General features: G+C 40.6%; 1 long non-coding RNA gene across 2 annotated transcripts in view; it reads left to right on the plus strand.

Annotated features, from left to right (window-relative positions):
* The first annotated feature begins 944 nt into the window (after window positions 1-944).
* LOC108517516 (uncharacterized) overlaps window positions 945-10,936 on the plus strand; it is a 57,432-nt gene continuing 47,440 nt past the window's right edge. For both annotated transcript variants that reach the window (XR_001882128.1, XR_001882127.1), the window contains exons 1-2: window positions 945-1,194; window positions 2,432-2,525. This is a non-coding gene — a long non-coding RNA (uncharacterized LOC108517516). The remainder of the gene's footprint in view (window positions 1,195-2,431; window positions 2,526-10,936) is intronic.

Here is a 10,936-nt window from a genome sequence, read left to right on the forward strand (position 1 = left end):
CTATTGATTGTTTACTAGGTCAGGTACTGTGCTAAGCACCTTATTATATCCATTATCTCACTTATTCTTTACAAGTCTGTCATTGTCCCCGTTCTTCGGATGAGGACCCTGAGGTCAAAAAAAGTTGAGTGACTTGCCAAGGTAGTTTGATACATTGTGTACCTGAAATTTGAGCAAAGTCTGTCTGATAGCAGAACACAAGCTCTTAACCACTCTGCAAGCTATTTTGCCTTTTGGGGTTCAGCTTTCCTATCTGCAAAATGAAGGGCTTGGCCTTCCTAATCTCTGCCATTTCTTTCAGCTCTAAAGCTCTAGAGTGCTATGATTTCAAGTTACAATCCTCTGGCAGCAAAAGAGCTCTTGGTAGTTTACTAATATGTTTGTTTTTCTAATTGATCTCTACCAGCTCAGGGTAATTAAAACCCCACAGCTCTTACATTCCCCAAACAAACAGAAGCACGCATATTCACCACTCCTCACAGCAGTGCACATGGCATTGTTTATGCATGGCACCTAAGATAAAAACCAAATATATGGTGGAAAGTAGCAAGCTTTGTGAGAACAGAGGAGTAAGTGTGTGTACCTTCCAGTCTAATGTTCTGTAAGTTTCTGCTTATTTACCAACAGTAGTAAGTGTTGACCTGATCCAAGGCTCCCATCAACAACCTCAGATGTTCTGTTGGTAAATCATACTTTACATTCATGGTAAATGCATGACAGAATGATGGGTTTAGAAATTTAGAAAATCGTTTAGCAGCTTGTGATCCAGGTAACCATTTATTATGGCCACAATAACAGAATTATCAATATGAGAAAAAACACTCAGCCTTTCTGGATTAAGATACTCTCATGGCTGATTCCTTTGTGCACAGCCTTAGTTACCATGGGGATCATGATGAAGAGTGTTCTAAGTTCTTGTCTTTGCTGCTTGGTGAGTGCGTCCTTTCCTTTGGGGTAAAGCTGTATGCCTGGATGAAGACAGAAACAACAGGATTTCCTACAAGGAGTGTGGATGACGCATCACCTTATGTAGCCAGAGCTCTTCAAGTGCAGTCTGTCAGGACAAGGAAGAGGATTCTTTGTTCATTTCATGAAGAGTTACTGATTACTTCCTTTCCTGGCTTTGTGTTAGGTGGCATTGTAACCGTTATCATGAAGTATTTGAGGCCGTGCCCTCAGGAGCTTATAGCAAGGGTGAGAAGATGTATGTAAAACTCTATCTGTAGGCTTACCACTGCACACACTTCTTTCTCTAACTTTTCTTAACTTCATGATAAGGTGATATTGGAAATAGACCTTATGGGATAAGAATCTGGACATACAGAAATTGGGGTAAGTATGTAGAGGATGAAAAGGCAGGAGGAGAGGTTAGGTGAGGCAAGACAAGAAACAATCTGGGCCTAGGACAACACTGTATTTTTCCTTTGTAGCATCATTTTAGTTGTCATTTTTTTTGTGTGTTATTATTTGTTTATTGACTGTCTCCTAGATTGGAAGGTAAGCCCTTTGAGATCAAGGACTAGGGACGAGGTCTCTCCTATTCACTGATGTATGCCAAGTGCCTGTGACCACATATAGTTAGATAAAGGGGCTCAGAAAATACATATCTTGTAAAGGGAGGAAGGAAAGTTTGGAAAGGGACTCGCCAATGGTGAAGGCATAGCTAGAATCTCAAGATCAGAGGCGTAATAGTAGTTTAATTGCCTGGAGAGTTAGACAAGTGTTTTTTTTTTTTTCTTTTTTTTCTTTTTTCTTTTTTTTAAGTCAGAGTCTTATAGTGGTCATAATCCTATCTAGGCAGATAGCAAGAATTTAAAAAAAATAGAAGAGCAGGCATTAAGACTGAGCAACAGAGGAGAGAATGGGGGCAGTTTAATTTAGTTCAGCAAGCAGGTACCATCTATGAGCCAGGCATTATGAAGTGGCAAGGGTATGAGTGTGTACAAGAGAGGTCAAGATCAGCTTAAATAGAAGTTTGAAGGAGGGAAGATTGTATCTTTGGGATAAATAGTAGCTTTACAGACGAGGCAGTGTTTCAAGGAAAATTTAAATAACCAGATTTTATAATTTTTCCTAGAATGCAATCCAAAGTCTAATCTTAGATTTTTCTAGAATGGAAGTGGAGAGGCCATTCCAATAAAAAATAGAGGTGGGAAGAGAAATAGCTCCAATGGAGCAAGATTATAGGTGAGCAAACTGACCTTCCTAATGGGTCTGTGAGTTGAATCCAGGTCTATCTGACTCTAATCTGGCAAGAATGATTACAATAATAATTAATCGTTATTGAGCTACCTACTTTCTTATCTGCTTGGGAATCTCTTTTCTTCATGAATCAACTCAAGCATGACTACCCTGATACTTTCCCTGTAAACCTCTGCATGGGGTGCTTTGTATGTGCTCTAATTAGAGTATTTATCTCACCATATTGCAGTTGTCTAAAAACACCCATTTGGAGCACACTGGATTGTGAACTTGATGACGAAATAGACTGAATATATCTACTGCCTTCTACAGATGAACTCCAGGTGGCTCTTCTTTTTGTAACCAACAATTGAATTCAAAATCTCATGTGGGATCATCAGATGAACAGAATCTGGATTAAATGCTGTGCCCTAGCTGAAAGAGAGGCTGGAGAAATGAATTTCTGGTATCAGTTTTGTGACAAGGGACTAATAATGTGGGGAATCTCCTGTCATAGTTGTGGCAGGTAAACACAGATGAGGTAAACATCCAAAAAAGAAATACAGAGAAAGCAGAGCTGTTAAATTATTTCCTGAAGCAGCTCTGAGTAAAAATTAGACACTGGTTTGAGTATGGGTTACGGATAAAGGAAGAATGGGAGAAATGATAAAGGAATTAACATCCTTACAATAACGCAGGTGAGCCACACTCTGTGGAGGCAGCAGGTGGCAGAATTTACCATCTTGAGCTCAATATGGGCATCAGTGGTGGGACATAAGTGATATTAGGGGTATATGAACATATTTAAAAATATTTTAATAGTTATTTTAATGTGTTACAGGAAAATAATTAGCACATCAAACATGTGAGTTCACAGCTGTTATTGCTTAGGAGAAGGTTAAGTTTAAGTTCAGTTTAAAAAGTTATTCAATATTAAAATGATTAAATAAATAATACAGCAGGTGGCACATAGCTATGGCATGATTACTGAAGGTAGCATGGGAATGGCTGAAGTTTGGGGAAGTTCATACATGGAGACAGGAGGCCAGAGCTTCATTCATCACCTACGTGTGTTTTATCTCACTGGGCCTCGTTTTTTGGGGGTAATCTATCTATCCATCTATCTATCTATCTATCTATCTATCTATCTATCTATCTATCTAATTTATTTTTAATTCAGCTTTGAAGTTCAGGGGTATATGTACAGGTTTGTTATACAGGTAAACTCATGTCATGGGGCTTTGTTGTATAGATTATTTCATCTCCAGGGTATTAAGCCTAGTACCCATTCATTATTTTTCCTGATCCTCTCCCTCCTCCCACCCTTCACCCTCTGATAGGCCCCTGTGTGTATTGTTCCCCTCTGTGTTCACGTGTTCTCACCATTTAGCTCCCACTTATAAGTGAGAACAGGCGGTATTTGGTTTTTCAGTTCCTGCATTAGTTTACTAAAGATAATGGCCTCCAGCTCCATTTGTTTTCCTGCAAATGACATGATCTTGTTCCTTTTTGTGGCTGCATAGTATTCCATGGTGTAAATGTACCAGATTTCTTTATCCAGTCTACCATTGATGGTTCTTTAGGTTGATTCCATGTCTTTGCTATTATGAGTAGTGCTGCAATGAACATATACATGCATGTGGCTTTATGATAGAATGATTTATATTCCTTTGGGAATATACCCAGTAATGCAACTTGCTGGGTGGAATGGTATTTCTGTGTTTAGGTCTTTGGAGAATTGCCATACTGTCTTTCACAGTGGTTGAACTAATTTACACTCCCACCAACAGTATACAATATACAAGTGTTCTTTTTTCTCTGCAACCTCGCCAGCATCTGCTATTTTTTGACTTTTTAGTAATGGCCACCCTGACTGGTGTGAGATGGTATCTGATTGTGGTTTTGATTTGCATTTCTCTAATGATCAGTGATATTGAGCTTTTTTTCCGTATGATTGTTAGCCACATATATGTCTTCTTCTGAAAAGTGTCTGCTCACATCCTTTGACTGGTTCTCAGTTTATACTTTATGTTTTGTCTAACTGGGTCTCAATTTTATACTTTATGTTTTATCTCACTGGGCCTCAATTTTATACTTTCAAAGGGGACAACACTATCTTGGCTTCCTGAAGTTAGGGTCAAGACTAGACTAGACTTGTAATCTAGACTAGACTTAGAGTGTCCAAGTGACACTTACTTGGTTTGCCAAGACTAGTTGTGAATTCTTAGGAATTTGATCTATTCATTCTCATTATTCAGCCAAACCTGCAAAATGTCAGAGCTCTGAGTTATCGCTCTTTAAATGCGAGACTTCACCTGAGTGGCCTTTGGGGAAAATGAGTCATCACGGGTGGGCAGGTTTCTCCATTTGATAAGTGATTTAAGCTCAAGTTTTGATTTGCACTAGACATGGGTCCATTCCCTGGCTCAATGTGGCCTCCTACAGCTTTTCCATTCACACATCCTCCCACTTAGTTACTGGCCACTGTCTTTCCCACTGTGAATTACTGAAAAGTATGCATTCTCTTCTCAGTGTCTAGCTCCTAGTCTGGTTCAGTGTAGGTCCCTGGTGAAGGTAAAAATAAAGCCCTTGAGAGTGGACGTTATTCTACCATGTCAATTTAGCTCTCAGGAAATTGTATGGACTTTAAAATGTCTCCCCAAGAATCATTTAGTTACTTATTCCTTAGGAACCACTGTGGTTCAGCAAGACCTGGTGCTTCAGGAAGCAAGGTTAGAAAGAAAGGCGGCTGGGATGAGCGGCGTGGGATGGGTGCTGTGGAGTACGTTGTCTTTGTTAAGATGTTGGAGCAGCTTTGGCATGGGGAGAATCTGGCTGAAAATGAAGTCATAGCAATGAGGAAAACCTGGATTCACTGCTTTGAGGACTTGTGCAATGGTAGCTGGAGCTGTGTCTTACTGGGATTTGTATATAAGACAAACATGATCCTACATTCATAGTTACCTTGAATGTAGGATCTACTTAGAGATTATTCTTAAATTTAGCTTAGATTACATTGGCAGGGGTTTTTTGACTCTACTAGTTAAGGTAGGTCAGCCACTACACTAAATAAAATGGGGCTAAAGATTATACCTTCAGTCAGCAACCTCAAACATAAACCTTTCCATTCATGAATAAACCTAGGATGAACCATTTGATAAGTTACCTGCCTCATTTTATCTTCAAGTTAGTAATAGCAATGTTGATAGTATTACTGCTCACCAAATATTCAATTTTTCTTATGGTACCTTTTCTGCAGGGCAGTTATATATTTCCACCTTGTTAAACTCACAAGCAGCGCTATGATTTGCCTTAGCCAATGAAGAATGGGCCAAGGCAATGTATATCTCCCTGTGCTGAGAATTTTAGATGTTCTGTCTCATTTAATATGGTAGCAACCTTGTGAGATAGATACCTTTCTTTAATGTCTAGATGAGGCTGCTGAAACTCAACGAAGCTGAAAAGGTTTTTGTAGTCACATCACCTGCACATGTGTTCAGGATTTGACCTGGCCCTTGCTCTTAACTGCTTCACTTTATTACATCCCTATCCCAACAACTTTTGTTAAGCCGTCATCTAACACAAGTGCCAAAGATTCTGATTCTCAGATACCTCAGGTACCAATCCCTGCAGGGAACAAACCATAAGGTGTAGCCTTTCATAATCTGGGGAACAAAAGAAGAAAATGTAGCTGATCTATTGCTGACAACCTACTATTTATTTTATAAGAAAAGACTAGAGTCATATACACATAAAACAATGCCCTATACCTGTAAAAATAATCTAGTAATTTTATTACACTAGCTTGATAACATGTTGGAAATTATATAAAGAACACAGATTTATCACCAATAAAATGTCATTGTACAAACAAACTTGGGGGAATATAAATATATAGCATGTATGTTTACACAATAGGTTTATATTATAAATGTATACAAAATTTGCTTTGGAATAATGGTCTGGATGATGCATATTTAAACCTCAACATATACATGTCTTAAAGTTTAGTTTAAAATACTGTTGGTGCCAGTATGCACCGTTCACACAGCAGGGTTCCCCAAACAATGACAACAAACTAAATTAATAATGATGTAACTAAACCACAGTAATGTGTAATTGAAAAACAAGGACAGCAGCAATTTAAAAACCACAACCAACGAACCCAAGATAACACCGATAATATGCTGAGAGCAAAGGATTCATCCTGTGACTTGAAAATTTCAGCTGTTTGTTTGTGAGCTTGTGTTGGAACTGGCAATGTTGCCAAGCATTGTGTAGGAATCAGAATTGTTAGCAGAAGCAATGAATTTGTGTGCTCAATAAACTAGTAATGTGCTAACTTGAATTTATGAAGACTGAAATTTAGTGACCTAATTACCTACTTGCTGTTAGTCCTCATGCCTATGAATTAAACCAGGATCAGTTTCCATTAGGTCAAATGGCAGCCAATCAACGGGTCTCACTGGTCACAGTTTGATAATCATTCTTCTGGAAGTCAGCTTACCCAACTTTTCACAGACCCTTATTTTGATAAATCTTCTGGCAAAATGCAAAAAGCTTCCCAACTGAGGCTCCAGGCATGGGGCGTCCACTTCCCATACACTTTCAAAAAAGTCACTGGGGATCTATGGCTCACTTAGTAGAATGCATTTGGTTTGCCAGGCGCTTCAGGTCTGAGAGAGAAGTGTCTTGTGTTGAAGGCTTGCATGGTTTGCCGTGGTCCAGTGGTTACCATCGTGTTTCCTAAAGCTGGGAGAATTCCAGTCCTATTGTTTCATGACCAATAGGACCATCCTATTGGTATTACCAGCTTCCTTCATAGATACAGTGCCAAGTATATGGTGTTTCAGGCCCTGGTGGAGAAGTTTCTTGGTTCCTGGTGGGAGAGCCTGGCTAAAGGCCCTTAGGTGGCGTTTCCCCAGGGCTCCTGTCTGGATCACTATGCAGGTAACTTTACTAGCTTCCTCTCAATTCTCAGTCTTGCACCCCTACCTACTAATTGCCCTCAAGTAGAGGTGAAGGGTAATGCATGACTTAGAGACTCTTCCAATGAACGTCACCTTTCTCAACTGAAGGCATTTTTTTAAGTTCAAATTTGGTCACTCTCAACTTAAGGTATCCTGCTAGCACAATTTTCCTGTGTGTTTTCTCAGCATTTATAACTTATGATACTCTGTGTTATGGGTTGAACTGTGTGCCTCAAAACAGACATGTTGAAGATCTAAGCTCCCAGCACCTCAGAATGTGATCTTATTTGGATATAGAGCCTTCACAGAGTTAACCAAGTTAAAATGAAGTTATTAGGGTGGGCCCTAACATGTCATGACTGCTGTCCTTATAGAAAGGAGAAATTTGGACACAGAGACAAACACGCATAGAGGGAAGACTGTGAAGACATGGGGAGCATGGCATCCACAAGTCAAGGATGTCCGAGGCTACCAGAAGCTAAGAGGGAGGCCTGGCACAGATTCTCTCTTAAAATGGTCAGAAGGAATCAACCCTGTCAACATTTTCATTCCAGACTTTTAGCCTCCAGAACTCAAACAATAAATTTCTGTTGTGTAAGCCACCCAGCTATGGCAGTGCCAGGAAACTAGCATACAATGTCACTTTGTTGGCAATATTAATCCATTAAAATTGAATCCAGTTTTTGCAGTGGCGTGCATCTATAGTCCCAGCCACTTGGGAGGCTGAGGCAGGAGGATCACTTGAGCCCAGGGGTTTGAGACCAGCCTGGAAAACATGATGAGAGCCTGTCTCTAAAAAAATATTTAATTCAGTATAACAAATGCCTGTAAACGAATTCAGGCAGAGGTGGTAATAGTTGATAATGGTGTAATGTGCTCCTCCCTCCTCAAGCCCTCCATATCTCTTCCCCACTGATACCCACACTTTCCTATCATCTTTCCACTGTCCGTCTTCTCAAGCAGGAGGAGGTTCTTGGTTTACTCTCTACCCAGTCTAGACTCCTTGGACCATCATTATCATCACTTTATTGCATTCCATCAACTAGTTCACCCTCTCTCTCTTCATTATGTTCCTCTGGAAGACCCCAACCTGGATTAAATTCCACTGTCTGCTTGTTCCTGTGCAGTTCAATGTGGTGGGAGAAAACACACAGGCTGAACATCACACCTAAATTAATAACCACTAGGGCTGCCAGAAGTGCCTGGTCTAGTCTTTCCCTTCCTTTACTATGGACAATTTTACTTCCCTCTCCTCGAAATTCTAGTATCCCTTTCCCTCCTCTTCTGCTCTCCACTCTCAGCTAATGATTTTGCTTCCCACTTCACACAGAAGTAATCAAAAGATGTCTACATGTTCCAATTTCCACACCTACCTGAATCTGTGCTGTTGGGCTCACTGGCCTCTTGTGACTATGACGGGCTTTCCACATGCCTGTCTAAGGCCAGCCCCTCCTACTGGCCACCAGACCTCAGCTCTTCTCCCTATTCAAGATTTGGTTCTTGGGCTGTTTCCTTCTTTCTGGCATCATTAATCTGCCTGTTTATTTGTTTCCTAGATATTTCCCATTAGCATACGAACATGCTGTGATTTTTCACATCTCAAAGAAAAAGAACCTCTCCTGACACACACCTTTTCCAGCTGCCACTCTATTTCTCAGATCTTCTTACAAGAAAACGAGTTGAACAAATTGTCTTTATGTTTTTCTCCAATCTCCTTTCATTCTCTCTTGAAGTCACTTGAATCAGTCTTCTGCTCCCAACACTCCACTAAAACTGATACTGTGAAGGTCATACAAGGATCTCCAAACTGCTAAGTCCATTGGAGTATTCTCAGTCCTCATCTCACTTGACTTATTAGAAGCACTTGACACAAATGATTCCTTCCTCATCATTGAAATATTTGTTTTTCCTTTGGTGCTACGACTCTATACTTACCCATTTCCCTCCCATTTTAATAGCCACTCTGCTTGCAACTCCTTTAATGGTTTCTCTTCATTTCCCAAACACCTAAATGTTACCATGTTCCAAGACTCAGTCCCTGGAATTCTTATCTTTTATATCTATTCCCACTTGGTAGGTGAGTGTGGTGTCTTCCTCAGGGTTCAAAGTACCTACATGCTGATCATAGTATGTTTATCTTTCAGTTTTCATCTCTCCCTTGAATGCCAGATTGAGGTGACCACTTGACCACTCCATTTAGATGGCGAATAGGGTCTTCAGTTTCACATAGCCAAAATGAAACTCCAGGTCTCCTGTCCCACCAGTAAATTTTTTCTTCCAGCAATGTCCTTTTTGTATTTTATATGCATTCTTTTAGAGACCGTATCTTGCTGTGTCACTCAGGCTGCGTGCAGTGGCTTGATTATAGCTCACTGCAACTTCAAACTTCTGGGCTCGGTGATCTTCCCACCTTAGCCTCCTAAGTAGCTAGGACTACAGGCACATGCCACTATGCCTGGCTAATTTTTCTATGTTTTGCAGAGGCTGGATCTCTCTGTGTTGCCCAGGCTGGTCTTGCACTCCTAGGCTCAATCAGTTTTCCCACCTCAGCCTCCCAAGGTACTGGGATTACAAGTGTGGGCCGCTGAATGCAGACAGCAATGTCCTTTTCACAGTACATGGGAACTTTCCCTTTCAATTGCTCAGACCTCAAACCTGGCATTTACCTCTAACTCATATTTTTATGTTCAATTTCTGAGAAAGGAAAGATGTTGACTCATCCTTCAAAAGGAACACAAAACTCAGTGACTCTTTCCACCTTCACCACTCACTTTTTGGTCCAAACCACCATCACCTCACACTTGTTTTTTGCAACAGCCTCCTAGTTGGTTTTCGTGCTTCTGCCCTTGACACTCTATAGTTTCACCAAAGTAGCCCAAATGATAGACTGATTTTTAAAAATAACACTTTATTGGGTTATCATTAACCTACCATATAATTCATTATGTAATGTTCAATTCTCTTTTTTTTTTTTTTTTTTGAGATGGAGTTTCACTCTTGGTGCCCAGGTTGGAATGCAATGGCGTGATCTTGGCTCACCACAACCTCTGCCTCCCAGGTTCAAGTGATTCTCCTACCTCAGCCTCCCAAGTAGCTGGGATTACAGGCGTACGCCACCACGCCCACCTAATTGTGTATTTTTAGTAGAGATGGGGTTTCTCCATGTTGGTCAGACTAGTCTCAAACTACTGACCTCAGGTGATCTGCCAGCCTCAGCCTCCCAAAGTGCTAGGATTACAGGCATGAGCCACCATGACCGGCCTGATTTTTAATCTATTTACAGATTTGTGCAATTGTCACCACAATAAATTTTAGAGCACTTTCATCACTTCTAAAAAGAAACTCCATTACCATTTTCAGTCGCGTCTTATTTCTTCCTAACCTTCCCTGCCCCTTAGTCCTAGGCAACTGCTAATCTACTTTCTGTTTCTATCAATGTGCTTATTTTGGACATTTTATATGAATGAAATCTTACAATATTTATCCCTTGTGAAGCCAGGCCTGGTGGCTCATGCCTGTAATCCAAGCACTTTGGGAGGCTGAGGCAGGCAGATCACTTGAAGTCAGGAGTTTGAGACCAGCCTGGCCAACATGGTGAAACCTCGTCTCTACCAAAAATATAAAAAATTACCTGGGTGTGGTGGTGCACACCTATAATCCCAGCTACTGGGGAGGCTGAGGCAGGAGAATCGCTTGAACTCGGGAGGCAGAGTGAGCCAAGATCGCACCACTGCACTCTAACCTAAGCCACAAGAACAAGACTGTCTCAAAAAAAAAAAAAAAAA

The sequence above is a fragment of the Rhinopithecus bieti genome, unplaced genomic scaffold, assembly GCF_001698545.2.
Source record: "Rhinopithecus bieti isolate Rb0 unplaced genomic scaffold, ASM169854v2 scaffold_39703, whole genome shotgun sequence".
Taxonomy (NCBI): Eukaryota; Metazoa; Chordata; class Mammalia; order Primates; family Cercopithecidae; genus Rhinopithecus; species Rhinopithecus bieti.